General features: G+C 36.5%; 1 pseudogene; it reads right to left on the bottom strand.

Annotated features, from left to right (window-relative positions):
• Nucleotides 1-12,841: 12,841 nt before the first annotated feature.
• On the bottom strand, nucleotides 12,842-13,869 carry LOC101709158 (eukaryotic translation initiation factor 2 subunit 2 pseudogene; annotated as a pseudogene).
• Between the last annotated feature and the right edge of the window lie 515 nt (nucleotides 13,870-14,384).

Here is a 14,384-nt window from a genome sequence, read left to right on the forward strand (position 1 = left end):
GACTGTTTCTCCACTGCTTTGTCCCTCTGCCTTGCTGTCCTTCACTTGAACCAGCTGAATATGGACTAAAAGTCTACAAACTATAAGCTAAATAAACCTCTCCTCCTTTAGCTTGTGAGTACTGGGTATGTTGTTTCAGCAATGAGAAATTAATTAAGACAAACTGTTAATAAGTTTTAATTTAATTCCAAAACTTTGTTGGTGATATTGCCATTTGTAAAATGAATACTAAAATTTTGTATGAGGTTGTTCATTCCACAACTAGGTGCAAATACTAAGGAAAGAAATAGGAGAGAACTTCCTTGATCTCAAGGAGCTTGTATTCTAGAAACCTTGTCATCCATCAATCTTTTCTCTCATTCCCTGAGACAATCAATGCAAATCCTTTTAATTTTTACATTTCTTTTTCAGTCTCCCCAACTCTGCCTCTCTCCCTTAACTCATAACTTTGTCCCTCGCTGCACAAAGAAGACAGAGTAGAGTAGCTCAATTTCTTCCCACCTCTGTAAATGATAGAACCCAGCCTCACTTTCTTTCTTTCAGACTCAAAGGACCAGGCAGTAATTTGAAACTTCTGTGAAGGCTGAGAGGCCATGTTGGCTTTGAGAATTTAGCTGCAAAATTGAGAGCATGGTGGACCCTTGCTTTTCAAGCTCAGTTTGTTCATCAGGGCTGGTTGTAACCTAAGTTGGTCAATTGAAGGCTCAGGCTCCGCTACATAGCCTTCAAAGTCTCTCTGCTGTATATAGGCAAATTTCAGCGTCTTTTGAGAGACATTGGCCCAGGATTTCTCAATTAACTCCACACAGGAAAGGATGTTGTAATGTTGATTCCTGAAGTCTTTAAGGGTTAAATTTGTATCTGATATAATCTGGAAGCACAAGCAACTATCATCTAGGTCATAACTCAAGACAAATTCCAGTCATAACCCAAATTGTTCATATATCAGGCCGGTTGTAACTCAAGGGTCCACTGTACACAGTATGTTGCTTAATTCAAAAATTTCTTCATTTGCTGATATACTCCAAAGCTTTAGCATGCCTTCAAAGCATCTGGGACATTTTGCCAACTCATTTTGGTAACTTTTAAAGAAGACTGCATCCACTCTTAAATTAAAACATTGCTTTTTTAAAATGAATCTTTTATTAATTAGTAGTTGGTAGGTAGTACATGAGAAAAGTGATGGGATTAAAATGTTTTTATTTAAAAAGAGGTTGTATTGGCCTACTTTCTGCTGCTATAGCAGAATCCCTGAGAAGAGGTAAATTATAATCAACAGTGGTTTATTTGGCTCACTGTTCTGGGTACTGGGACTTCTAGCCCTAATCACTTCTTAAATGTCCCATCTCTCAAATTCTTACACTGGGAATTAAGTTTCCAGCACACAGGCTGGGGATGTGGCTCACCAACACATAAATGTTGGGGAACACACTAAACTATAGTGGTGAATGCCCACAAAACCTTCTCTGTTATCTCTGTAGTCACAAGATTAAGGTTAGCAAAAAACATACCTTTAGTAATGAGTAGGTGGCCTGGTACAGTTATGAAGTTGAAAGACAGTGGATTCCTAACAGTGCTTGGTGTGAGTTCCAGCTCTTCCATTTAGTAGTCATGTGACTTGGTGGAATTTACTGATATCTGTAAAGCTAAGTTTGGTCACCTATAAAATAAGGGTTAAAAATACACGCCCATCGAAGTTACTGTAATGGAATGAAATCTTCCCCCTAGATGTTTAAACCCTAGTTTTACCATGATGGGCTTTGGGGGCGAGGCCCCTGAGGAGTAGTTTGGGCATGAGGTGGAGCCCTCATGACTAGGATTAGCACTATTACAAGAAGAGACACAGGAGAGAGGATCCCTTTGTTGACTATGGGAGGCTATGCAAAAAAGAAAGAGACTTGCTAGACACTGATGCTTCCAGAACCTTGGTCTTGGACCTCTTCACCTCTAGAAGCATGAAAAATGAATGTTTGTTCTTCTTTCATGCTGCCTAGTCTGTGGTACTTTGATAAAGCAGCCTGATTAGATGAAGAGGAATAGTTGAGATACCCAGCACCTCATTTGCATTAAATAGTAATTGATTCAAGATTACACTACTTTTCTTTATACTTCCTGTTGTCTTTTAAACTTCGTGTCTTCCTCTCATCTCCTCACTGTACAGATTTTGCTCTTAACCCTATAGTTGAAGTGCAATTGATGCCAGAAGTTTTCAGAAGAGCTGACCAAATACTAATGTTTCCAAACAGTTAATCCTCTTAGAGACAGTTTTGAGTTATGTTATTATTTTGTCGAAGGGCACATCTTGCCTATTTGACACAAGTTTGAGTAATAGAAACCTAATGAGCCTTTTCTTATCAAAAGGTCATCTCTACCCTAAAACAAAAATGTGTTTTTGAAAAGTCAATTATCTTTTCGCTTTCTTGGCCAAATTTTGTGATGATCAGTTAACAACAGGAATTATAATTAGAATACTGAGAGTATCATTCCATTTTTTAATCATGGAAATCCTGCAGCTGTATTAGTAAGGCATAGCCACAACAAGAAACATTGATGGAGAAATTTGTGCCTTCATATTAATTTAGATATATCACATGCTTTTGATTAATGTAGGAGTTCTTGTCCTTCTCGATGAATTTGCTAATCCATTTGGTGGAATCTGATCTATCTTCCTTAGTGAAGAGAAATAGGATCATTTGCAAGGGATACAATAGAGACCAGACTGCCACATTTATTTTAATCTCTGGTGATGAACGGTGCTGCAGTGTACAAAAGGCCCCATCTTTATTTCCTAGAGTCAGCTTGATATTTACCAACTTACTGCTGACTTAGTGTAGGACCATAGATGAAAGTGAGGAATGGAAAATATTCTCAGTGAAAGTTGAAACAGACCAAAAAATGGGTTTGGTAGATGGCCCTGAGGTACTGTCCCTGACTCTGCTCAATTGATGAGATGCTGTTGTTTAATTATGTACATGATTGCGTCTCTGCATCCTTCTTACTTCAGACTTTACTGCTTCAATCTTGAGAATTGAGATTCTGTTCCGCTTGGAGAAAGGATGATATGAAATAAGAATGGCAACAATAATCCTTAAATCCAGCTGTTTCTTTTCCTGGAATTTATCTGTTTGGTACAAAAGGAAGATAAGGAATGAGGTAAATGTATTCACAGAATAAATCAAATTTACAAATAATTTTTGGTGTTTACTATCTGTAAGGCCCCGAATTAGACCCTAGAGATGGAGAAATGAATAAGTCTTCATTGTGCTCTTAGAAATCTCATAGTTTAATAGAAAAAGAATATTTGTCACAAAAATCAGTGGTCTTAGAGCTCTGATTTAGGTGAGATTTGCTAAAAGCCCAGGCTGATTTGGGGGATTTTGTGCAGCTGATTTACAGATGAAGTGTTTTTAGGAGAAACCCGTAATGTAATGTGGGAAGTAGATGAGGCCAGGAGAAGAAGGAAAACAGAGGTGTGGGTCCAACAGTCTGATCTCAGTCTGACTTCCAGGGAACCTGTGCAGTGCAGACATCACAGGCTCCTCCCTCCTTCATTGCAGAGCCCCCACCCCGCAAAGTATTTCTGGACTCCTATTGGTCAAAGATAATTCTCGGAAGAAAGATAACTATGGACCTTTAGCAGTCAAGATCACAGCACTGGCCTGCTAAAGAGGACTAGTCTAATACACTAGATACAAAAAAATAAATATAATGTGGCTTTAGACCAAGATATTCAGAATCTCACTGTGTAGACTGACATTAAACAGCTACAGTAAAATACAGCAAGTGTAAGGATAAGGGTTTGTACAAGGCAACATGGAGGAGAAAGTGATTGTCCAGTTATATTTCATTGACACTTTATCTCATCACACAAAAACTGGACCTTTAAAAAATAACTTAAGTGGTGAAGAGTATGGTAATGGAAGTTTTCAGAGAATGTCTTTTAACCGAGGTGGGTTTTCAAGGAATTAGCTCTAAGAATATGACACTGGTAAATGGGAAATGAGTGAGTTTCATATTTATTCCATGGTCCTGGATTAAATCTCACTGGGAACTCCTTTTTCAATCTAACGGTGCTCTTTCTTTATAGGAGAAGTGATCAAAAGCTATGGTGAATGTTTAAATTAACATAATGATTATAGCATAAGACACGTCGTCAACAATCCTCGTCAAAATACTTCCTCTCACTTTGAAAACACTTATTCCCTCAATCTTGACACTTTCTGACACAATTCTGGAGTCCTCTTTCCTAAATGTCTTTGGTTGTGCTGCTGTGGCTGCCTCAATGTCCTAAATTGATTTAAAATGTTTACCTTTCACAGTCACTGTGATTTTAGGGAAGAGCAGAAGTCACAGTGCCAGACCCAGTGAATAAAGTAGGTGAGGACACATCAAAATGTTTTTATTTGACAGAAATTGCCATAAACATCTAATCAATGAAAGGTGAGTAAAATATATGGTCCACATTTAAGTTTTAGAAATTTATCACAGTAAAAGATGATGACTTTAGCTCCTCTCGGAGTACCCAAAATATTTTCCTTGCTTTGAACACACTTATTCCATCATTCTTGGCAATGTGTCATTTACTTAATTTTTAAAAATTTAAACATTCACTGTATGTTTCGATCACTCCTTGCATATACATCTATGTGTCATATTTCTATATCTTGATCTGTATATATACATCACATATGGCATATGCCATGTGTTTATATCTTTATCTCTATCTCTCTTTCTATTTGTGAGTGAGTCTTAAGAAAGGAATAACATTAGATTTTAAGGAAGAAGGCTATTTGTAGTCCAATAATAAAAGCCTTTCTGGGACAACACTTAGGGCGATAGTTTCTCCTTTGGAATGAAGAGATCTTTTGAGAGTTACAGATATATTTTCATTTAATAGCAGACTTGTTCTGCCAAGTCCAATGATTAAAATGTGTTTTTATAAAACATTTTTCCAAAGATATTCCTCAGTATCTAGTGATATTTTCATTTAATTCTTCATTGTGTGAATTTAATATGTCTTGGAAGAAATGTTGACTGTTGGCTTATAGAACCTCCAGGGAAAACAGGGCAATCTCTGAATGGAGAATATCTCTCATTGATTCTAGATCTCTGTTCTGGCATGTGCTCCTCCAGAGTTTATTTAATTCTATTAGTAACAAATTTAAATCATGTTTCAGGGTACTTATCTGATTCACTGCCTACTCAAATATCCATTTTTTAAGAGTACAATAAGATTAAGCAAGATCTCTTTGTATGTGTAGCTTAGCGTCAGTTTGTATGGCATTCTTTTTTTTTTTTTTGGTACCGAGGATCAAACTTGGGTCCTTGCACTTGCACAGCAGGCAGCGAAACCACTGAGCTAAATCCCCGGCCCTGTATGGCATTCTTTTTATTTTAAATCCTAGATCAGAGCACTTGGCTTAAAGGCTGAGTTCAGGTATTTGTCTTCAGGGTTTATTACTTGAGTTTTTCATATTTCATGTCCTTTTGTAATAGTCTTCCCAATGTCTTCTTATAATGTTCTTTGAATTTGTAACCACTTAAAAGCAAAGACAAGCAAAGAAACTTTCTGTGACCTCTGTAATTACTTTCCTCCATAATTTCTTATCCTTTCTTTTCATGTGAACACTCTTAAACTTACTTATATATGTGAAACACCATTAAGGAAAGAGTATTACCTTGTCTAAATTTTGTGTTCATCCCTCCATTTTTAACACCTTGCTGGTTGATAACCATAGAGGAAATGCCCTATAAAGAAATGTGTAAGGAGAGAGAAAAAGGAAAACACATACTCTCTTGAGTAAAGGACTCTATGACAAAATGCTCTGGTAATAGTATGTAGAGTGTGCTCTCTAAAGATCTTAATTCTACTCTTACAAAGGCTTATAGACAAAAGCTGAATTAGAAAATGTTGGCAATTTATGTCTTTCTAAATTTTGTTATTCTTACACATTCTTTTCTGAGACAAGAGGATACATGAGGTCTTATTCAAATATGAAAAGGGCAGATAGGCTTAGGAAAATATTTTTTTATTTGTATAACTTCTGTCCTTTTACATGTATTTCCATTTTTCCCATAGGAGTAAGTAATTTAAAATTTGAGAGATATGCCATTCAAAGCTGTTTATCTGTGGGAAGTTTGAAGCAAGCATTTGGATAATTTATGAAGGAGAGCAGAAAGAATTCTACAAAGAAATTTTTCACTTAGCTAAATTATCTGTTAAGGAAAACCTGGATTAACCAACCTAGATATCTTCTTGTGTCCATTTCGCAAAGATCCAACTTTGCAGCCTTTAGAGAATGAATTATTCCTTTGTTGCTTCCCTTAAATGAAATCAGAATTGACCTGCTTTTCTTTCTTATCTCCATATTTTGGTTTGGAATAGGAAGAAGTAGGCATTTGGAGGTGTTCTCATTTCTCCTGGTTAACAACACAATCCTACATTGGTTATCAGATGCTAGTTCAGTATTCTGGGGACCTGCAGCTTTGAAAACTCTTCCTGGTAGCAGCACTCTGATTTGTCATTAGCAAATTTGTCCCTTTCACTCTCAGTCCATATGGATTGAGTGGGGCTGAACAGTCCCTGCCAGACTCCTCACCATCCCAGCACTGAAGGTCACATGACCCAGGTTGACAATCAAAACGTCCCATCCTCATTGCCAGGATAGACACAAGATCTCTCTCTCTCTCTCTTTCTCTCTCTCTCTCTCTCTCTCTCTCTCTCTCTGCCTCCCTCCCTCCTTCCCTCTAAGTAGTTATAAGCTGAACAGTCAAATGAAAAGGCATTCTATCATTCTCATTTTATTGTATAAAAGCAGTATGATGAGGGTTGGATTTGCTGCTTTTGGTGCATAATCCAATTATTATTCCTACAATAACTCATAAATAGATACTTCTTTATCTCCATTTTACACTTGAAAAGTTAAGACTTAGACAGATCTAGTAGTTTTGTGAGGGTCGCATACTAATAAATAAATAGCAGTCTGTCTTGAACTTAGTTGTTTAAACTGAAGCTTGTGTCTTTAACCACCATGCAGCATCTGTAGGTATTCTAGTGACCAGAGAGAAAGCCCACACACAACAGTTCTACAAACATTGAAGTAAAATGTGTTTGAAAGGGAGGAGTAAAGGAAAAGTGGAAAAATTAACCAAAGAGTCACCAGTCGGAGGGCCTTAGTCTATCAGTGATTGGAGCCTTAGTCTATCAGTGATTGGAGATCACGCTATGAACATCTTGGAGAGCCGTGGGATGGAAATGGGTTAGTACTCAACTAAGCTGAATCCTAACTAAGTGCCTGCCAAGCTAAATGTGCCATTCAGAGCAGTGTGAAAGGAGGCGCATCACCGTCAGCTGACGTGGTGACCTGGAGTGTTCTGAAGTTTGCTAGAAAAGTGATAAAGCCTGGCTCCCTACCTTGTTGTTAATGTGTTTTAAATTAGTTATTTAACTAATTCACTTACTCATCCATCCATTCACCTTTCCTATTTCTACACTACAGCAATAAACATTGAGTTATTTTAGTTTAAAACAAAAAGAATACATTTGGTGACTAGGTTTGTGTTGTAACATGCAGTTAAGCCTAGGAAGATCCCTGTAATATTTAGTGTTACTAATTGTATTTATCTAATTGCAGATCAGTTGAATTCTAGAGATGTTCTCATATACCTTTCCTTGCTGAGAAACATAACAGTCGTATAAACAGCATCCTTCTACTTTGGAGCTGGCAGTATTACACAACATTTTCACTAGGAGCTACATTTAGATTTTATGCTGAATACCATGATATAATTGGGGAAAAATACAAGGGATCAGATGCATATGGGTTCCAATTCACTCTAACTATTGAGGGTATGTGATATGAGGCAAACAGTTTAATATCACTGCCTGAACATGTGTTTCTTTAACTATAACAAGGGATGGATAGTTATAATGTTCAAATGGATTCGTGAATAGGAAGTACACTGCATATTCGTATTTACATACCCAATAAGTATGTTTTCTACTCTTCCATGGTTTCTCAGTTTCAGTTTTTTCATTTGTCAAATTGAGGTAATAATAGTTGCTTGTAAGACTGATAATTTAAGGAGAGAACATAGTAGATGCTCAATGAATGTCAAGGTCTCCTGAGTCCTTGTTGGGATTCTTAAAACTATAAATGGCTTCATATTTTCACTGGAAAAAGTAGTTATATACTAAATTCTAAGAAAAATACTACATATTTGAATAATTACATTCTTGACTCAAGATTCATTACAGCTCTGCACTTTATCTGGAAAGACAAAATAGCAACTTGAAAATAAAACAGAAGGTAGATTAAAAAACATACAATATATAATGGAACCATTCGAAGCTTTAAGATAATCTGTACATATAGCTTCCATTTCTTGGTCAATGTGGTTCTAATACTGAAATTTAAAAATAAGAAAAGTGCTTTAGGACCACAGCCAAACCAAGGAAAGATCATCTGCCTTATTTGTACTTTGAATGATTTGGAATTCAAATTCTTAATCATTTGTCTCGTATTTTTGTGTCATATTGGGCCCAAGCCTTGTAGCTGACAGTCTGGTCATATGTAAGCTCTCTTCCTGTTGAAAAGTAGTTTTCTACTCTTAAGTCCATTCTATTTTCACTTTTGCTGGCATGTTGAATGATGCAGCATATAATTGCCTTTATCCCTGGTTTGATACTAACACAGGAATTCCTCTTTTGAATAATATCCATTTAAAATTCACTGGGGCACACATGGGTTGTGCACCTGGTCAAAAGGCATAAACTCTCAACCCGTACTGTGACTGTTTTAGCAGAGGATTTCCAAGTGTTACTTAACATGGTCGCAGCTTTGTATTCAGGCCATGGGGAGGCCCAGTTCCATACCCAGCTCCCTAACGCCTTGGCTGCTGCTGAATCTGGCTTTATTTCCCATTTGCTGAGCTGGAACATCCCCTCAGATTAGAGAGAAGGCAGTCGTTTGCAGTTTATAAGCACGGCTCCATTAGGAGTAAGTAATAATAGCACAGGCTCTGATTTTTTATAGTCAATTTCATTTCTACTTAGAGAAACAAATTCTTCATTACATTTGTAAGCGGAGGCAGAATGGCTTTTGGTAAAAGTTAAAGCATAAATAGTACAGGAAAAGATAATTGAAATCTACACATTTGAATCTGATTCCATTTGATTTATTTCCAAACACTTATTGAGCTCCTGCTATATGCAAAATAGTATGCTCAATGCATATGTCAAGTTAACTTTGTTAATATTTATTATTTAGATTGGCCTGCCTACATTTAATATAACCTCAACTTTGTGGAGCTATGCAATTCAACTTGTCATGGGTAACTTTGATTACCTTGTTGTCTTTTTATTGTTATCCATGATGTTTTAGAGCCATTTTACATTTTTGAAATATATTTGCTTAATGAAGGTTAATTTCCTGAAGGAACTCTCCTGTTAAGATTCTAAGAGAATATCAAAGAATCAAAAATGTTTTCAGTTTAATCAATCAACAACCTAAAATTGACCCCTTTTGTAGGTAGATTCTAAGATGTCTTCTAATGATTCCTGCCACTGGTATGTATGTACACCTTTGTATGATTACTTCCTATGAAATGTAGGTTTGCCTACCACTTTGCTTGTTACCACTAGGATCAAGGAAGGTAATGGAATGCCACTTCTGCCACTAGATTACATGGAATTATGACCTCTATCTTGCCAGGTTGTTTCTACTTCCTTGTCATTTGGAACGCTGATAAAGCAAGTTGCCATGCTAGATATGAGATAGACTTCCAGTTTACCAGAGAGTGAGAAACACAAACCCTCAGTCCAACAGCCCTAGACAAAAATTTCACCACCAAATCCATGGGATTGGAAGCAGATGTTTTCTCAGTCAAGCTTCTGACTACAGCTGGTGAAAGACTCAGAAGCAGAAAACTCAGCTGAACTTTTCCTGACCTGGTGCACAGAATCTATGTGATAGCATACACATGGTGTTTTATACTGCTCTGTTTATAGTGATTTGTAACACAGCAACAGATAATTAACACTATTAGATTCTACCCAAGCCTTTGTTTGAATTTTTACCAGGTCCTGTTGCAACTTTACTAGTAGTTACTACAAAGTAACTATTTTTACTTTTCCATTTCTTAATTTTGCTTTTATAGGAGCATCAATAAACAGTAAAATGGTCACAAGACTAAGAGAACGTGAAGATTATTCCTGGAGTTTCTAATATCTTTTATCTCAGGCTAACCATTAGAGAAGCTTGGTTGTGATGTAGTGGGGAATGTTTTGCTGCTTATTTTATATTTAACCTGTTTGACCCTTAGTTATTTTATTTATAAAATTTAAAAAGTAGGAGTAAAAATAGCCAACTTCCGCAGAGCTCTATAATGTATTTCATATTCGGCATCAATTTCATCATCACAATAAATCTTAATTTATGTTCCCAGAATCTCTGAGACAAAGATTCATGGAAGAGTCTTTGATTAGAGTATATTATTGAAGTGATAATAGATACATGCTCCCCACTAATAACCCAATTAAATTGTGCTAAAGTTTTGCTTAGATATTTCTCTCAAAAAGAGATACAAAGTAAGTATATGAAGTATATAAAGAGGAGTTTATGTTGTCAGCTTTCGGTCTCTGATGAAACACAGATTAAACCACTTAAAGAGGAAAGATTTTTTTGGTTTATAGTTTTAGAGGTTTCAGTTCATGGTTACTTGTCCACATTGTTCTGGCCTTAGTGGCACAGCACACTTTGTGGGACACTGAAGATCTAAACTGTAACAATATTTGTCATCACTATGCATCAGAAAATGCAAATCAAAACCACGATGAGATGTCACCATGCACCTGTTAGGATGGCTTATATGAAAAGGAAAAAAAACAAAACAGTTGTTACAGAGGCTATGGAGAAATTGCTACACTTGTATACATACTGTTGATAAGAGTGTAAAATAGGGCAGTTTTTATGAAAAACAGTATGGACTTTCCCCAAAAGGTTAAAACAGAAATACCATATGACCTAGCAATCCTACTTCTAGATATTCAACTCCAAGAGATTTGATATCAGGATCATGGTAAGAAATAAGGTATTATTTTTATTGTAATATAATTCATAATAGTCAAGATGTAGATACATCCTAAATGACTATTAACAGATAAATGGACAAAGAAACTGTAGTATATCTATAAAATGGAATATTATTCAGCCTTAAAAAGAAGAAAATCTTGATATTTGCAAATATTTAGATGAATTTGGGGGACTTTAAATGAAGTAAGTTGTAGAAGGATAAATTTTATAGAATTTAACCTTTATGAAGTATATAAATAAACTCTAAAGCAGAGATCATAATCAAAGCTGGTTGCTAGCTCCTGGGGGCAGGGAGGAGGAAATACACAGCTGCAATTCAAAGGGTATAAAGTTTTAGTTATACAAGGTGAATAAATTCTAGAGTTCTACTGTACAACAATGTGCCTATAGTTAACAATACAGCATTGTACACTTAAAAATTTCTTTAAAAGGGCAGATCTCATATTAAATTCTTGTAAAATACTTTTAAAGTAGCATAATATCAGGTGAATTACTTCAGATGGTAAATGGAACTTAATCCTACTGAGAACAATGGGGGGCTATACAGGATACACCCCACTTAGTCATGAGGAAGGCCTGTTGGAAGAAGGGAAGGGATGTTCATCCCCTCAGAACTTTCAGCCTTTTCAAATATGAACAGAGGGGATCCTCTGGTCAGAGGAAAACTCAGGCAATCAGTCCAAGATGCTAGAGTTGGAAGCTAGACCAAGTATGCATGAATGTGGCTAAGTGCTGAGTAGCGATAGGCAGGACATCAAGTGTCTGGCACAGCTTAGGTGCTACCTATTCCATTTTGCAAAACAGGAAAGTAAGCAAAGAGAGGTTGAATCCTTGCCATGTCTCTGAGTTTGTCTGGAGCAGAGCTAGGATTAAAACCCAATGAGATGTAAGATATCCTCTTAGTTTGTTGACAGGAATAACTGCATTTTAATTTAGATGTACGTAAGTAGTGAACACTCAGTCAATAACAGGTATTTTGTAACTGTTTTACTCTTGTATGCCTAGAGTTCTCCAAAAGTGGACTGGACAACATGGTACACAAAGGACCAGGTTTGGGGACCCATACCCTAATCTCAGCAATAGCAGTGAATAAGTATAATATGAGGACACTGAAATAAATCTACCTATCTCTTTGTCCTATGGTAATAGATGTACTCATCTTTATCCTTAAATATTTTAAAAATATAAAAAAATAGAAATCTTACTATTATTATTTTTTCACATTCCTTTCCGATCTCTTCTCACATGTGCTTATTTACCAGGTTGTTATCATATTCTACAGATGTTACTGTATGCAACATTTTAATGTAAGTTTGAAAAGTCTCAGAAAGAGCCCTGTGTTACCGAATTTTAAAATGTTTTCTCTATCTGACAGAAAAAAAGTGGTATTTCAGTGCAAATTTCTCTTACTGGAAAGATTGAATATTTCTGCATGTGGTTCAGGGCCACTCTTTTGTTTTTCACTGTTATAATAACTTTAATTTATCTTGCATTTTACAGAAGTCTATGAACGATTTTTAAAAAGCACCTCCTGACCCCATCTTGTTTCTCCGACAGTTGTTAAAATAGGCAATAAGTATGTCAACAGTTTGAGCATCAGCAAGGATTTCAGATCAACCAACCACTCGTCAAAGAACTTGGCAGCTGTTCTATCTTGTTTCTAATACAATGATATAACCACTCTGATGGTAAACCTGTCCAGCCAGTTCCTCAGAACACGCTTTGCAAAATCAGTGGTGATTAGCAAATTAGTTGGCTTTGGCATGGAGCTGTGCTCGCTTGCCTGTGACAGCCTGGAAGCCAATTTTGATACTGGCAACAGAGCATCGAGAATGACAAGTTTCACACTGTAAGAAATAGAGCCAGGTGTCCTTCTGCAGAATTGTGTCTGGTGATCGACATGTGTGACAAGTGACATATTCCTTGATATATTTTAAGACATTTTCTATCTGTTTCTGTTGGAATCTTCCTTTAATTACAAGTTGGTTACTACCATCTATAGAACCACTTGTACCCAATTCTGCCAATAAAAATGCAAGGAGATGTTTGGGCTGACGATGTAATAGTTTACAGATATCTGTAAAGTTGACAAAAGAAGCTTCCTTGGTTCCTACTTGGATGATCTCTGGAGGTTTTATGACAAATTTTCTTTTTTCTCCAGCAACCATATCTGGATTCCTTTCCCTCATGATGTTGAACACTCTATTCAGTAGCTCTTCACATGTATAGTCTCTCTGAGCCTGCCCAAGCAGGGTCTGTCTGGTTACTGAATGAGATACCATCATCTTTTTTGCTGTCTTCATCTTCTAAAGCTTCTTCTTTTTCTAGTATTTCATCCTCATCTGGGAACTTGACATTCTTCTTTTTCTTCTTTTTATTGCCAAGCATAATATCAAGGTCATCCTCTGGTTCAGCTGGCTCTTGGATATCACTTTCAGTCTTAAGATCCTTTATACCCTCTTCAGCTTCATCAATATTCTTCTTTTTCTTTTGATTAAAGAGACTCAAGTCATCTAGATCATCAGAAGCATCTTTCTTCTTATTGTCCTCTTCATCAGCTTCCACATCTTTGTCTTCAGTTGGTTCTGGCTCCACTGTTTTTGTTTCTGATGGCTGGGTTTCTTCTGTCTGGGCATCCCCTTCCTCACCTGACATAAAGGGATTCTTCTTCTTCTTTTCCTTCTTGCTCATAGTAGGATCAAAAATCATCTCGTCCCCGGACATGGCTGCAGGCCGAGTGGGCTCAGCAAGGGTGGGAAGTGAGACAGGTCAGCCCCAGGCCCCAGCGTCAGTGCTGCTCTTGCCAATACACTTCCAAGAACCGCAGGAGGCTCTTGCCTCAGCGAAAGGGGAAGACACCCTGCTCTCCTCCCAAAAGTTGGAAGTCCAGGGCCACTCTTACTTTTTTCTTTAATAATATGTATTTTTTCATTGAAGTAGGCAGATTTCTAAGATGAGAACTCAGTGTAGCTGACAATTTGATTTCAACCTATGAGACTCTAGGCAGAGACTTCTAATACAGACTACTGAAAAATAAAAACATATTTTAAATTGCTCAGTTTTAGAGAATTTGTTGTATAATAATAGGAAAATAGTGCTTTCATTTCTTAGAACTTTTTCACATTTATTTTTAATAGCATCCAAGATTATTGTATCACTTACATTTGGTATAATAAACCATTTCCTTATAGTTGAACATTTAGGTTGCTTTTCATTGTTTGCTATTACAAATATGGCAGTGATAAACTATTCATGTATATAAATTTATCTATTGGTTTTAGTATTGTTTAT

This window comes from Heterocephalus glaber, unplaced genomic scaffold (genome assembly GCF_053883595.1).
Source record: "Heterocephalus glaber isolate CG9 unplaced genomic scaffold, H.glaber_assembly_v1.0 deba00001555, whole genome shotgun sequence".
Classification (NCBI taxonomy): domain Eukaryota; kingdom Metazoa; phylum Chordata; class Mammalia; order Rodentia; family Bathyergidae; genus Heterocephalus; species Heterocephalus glaber.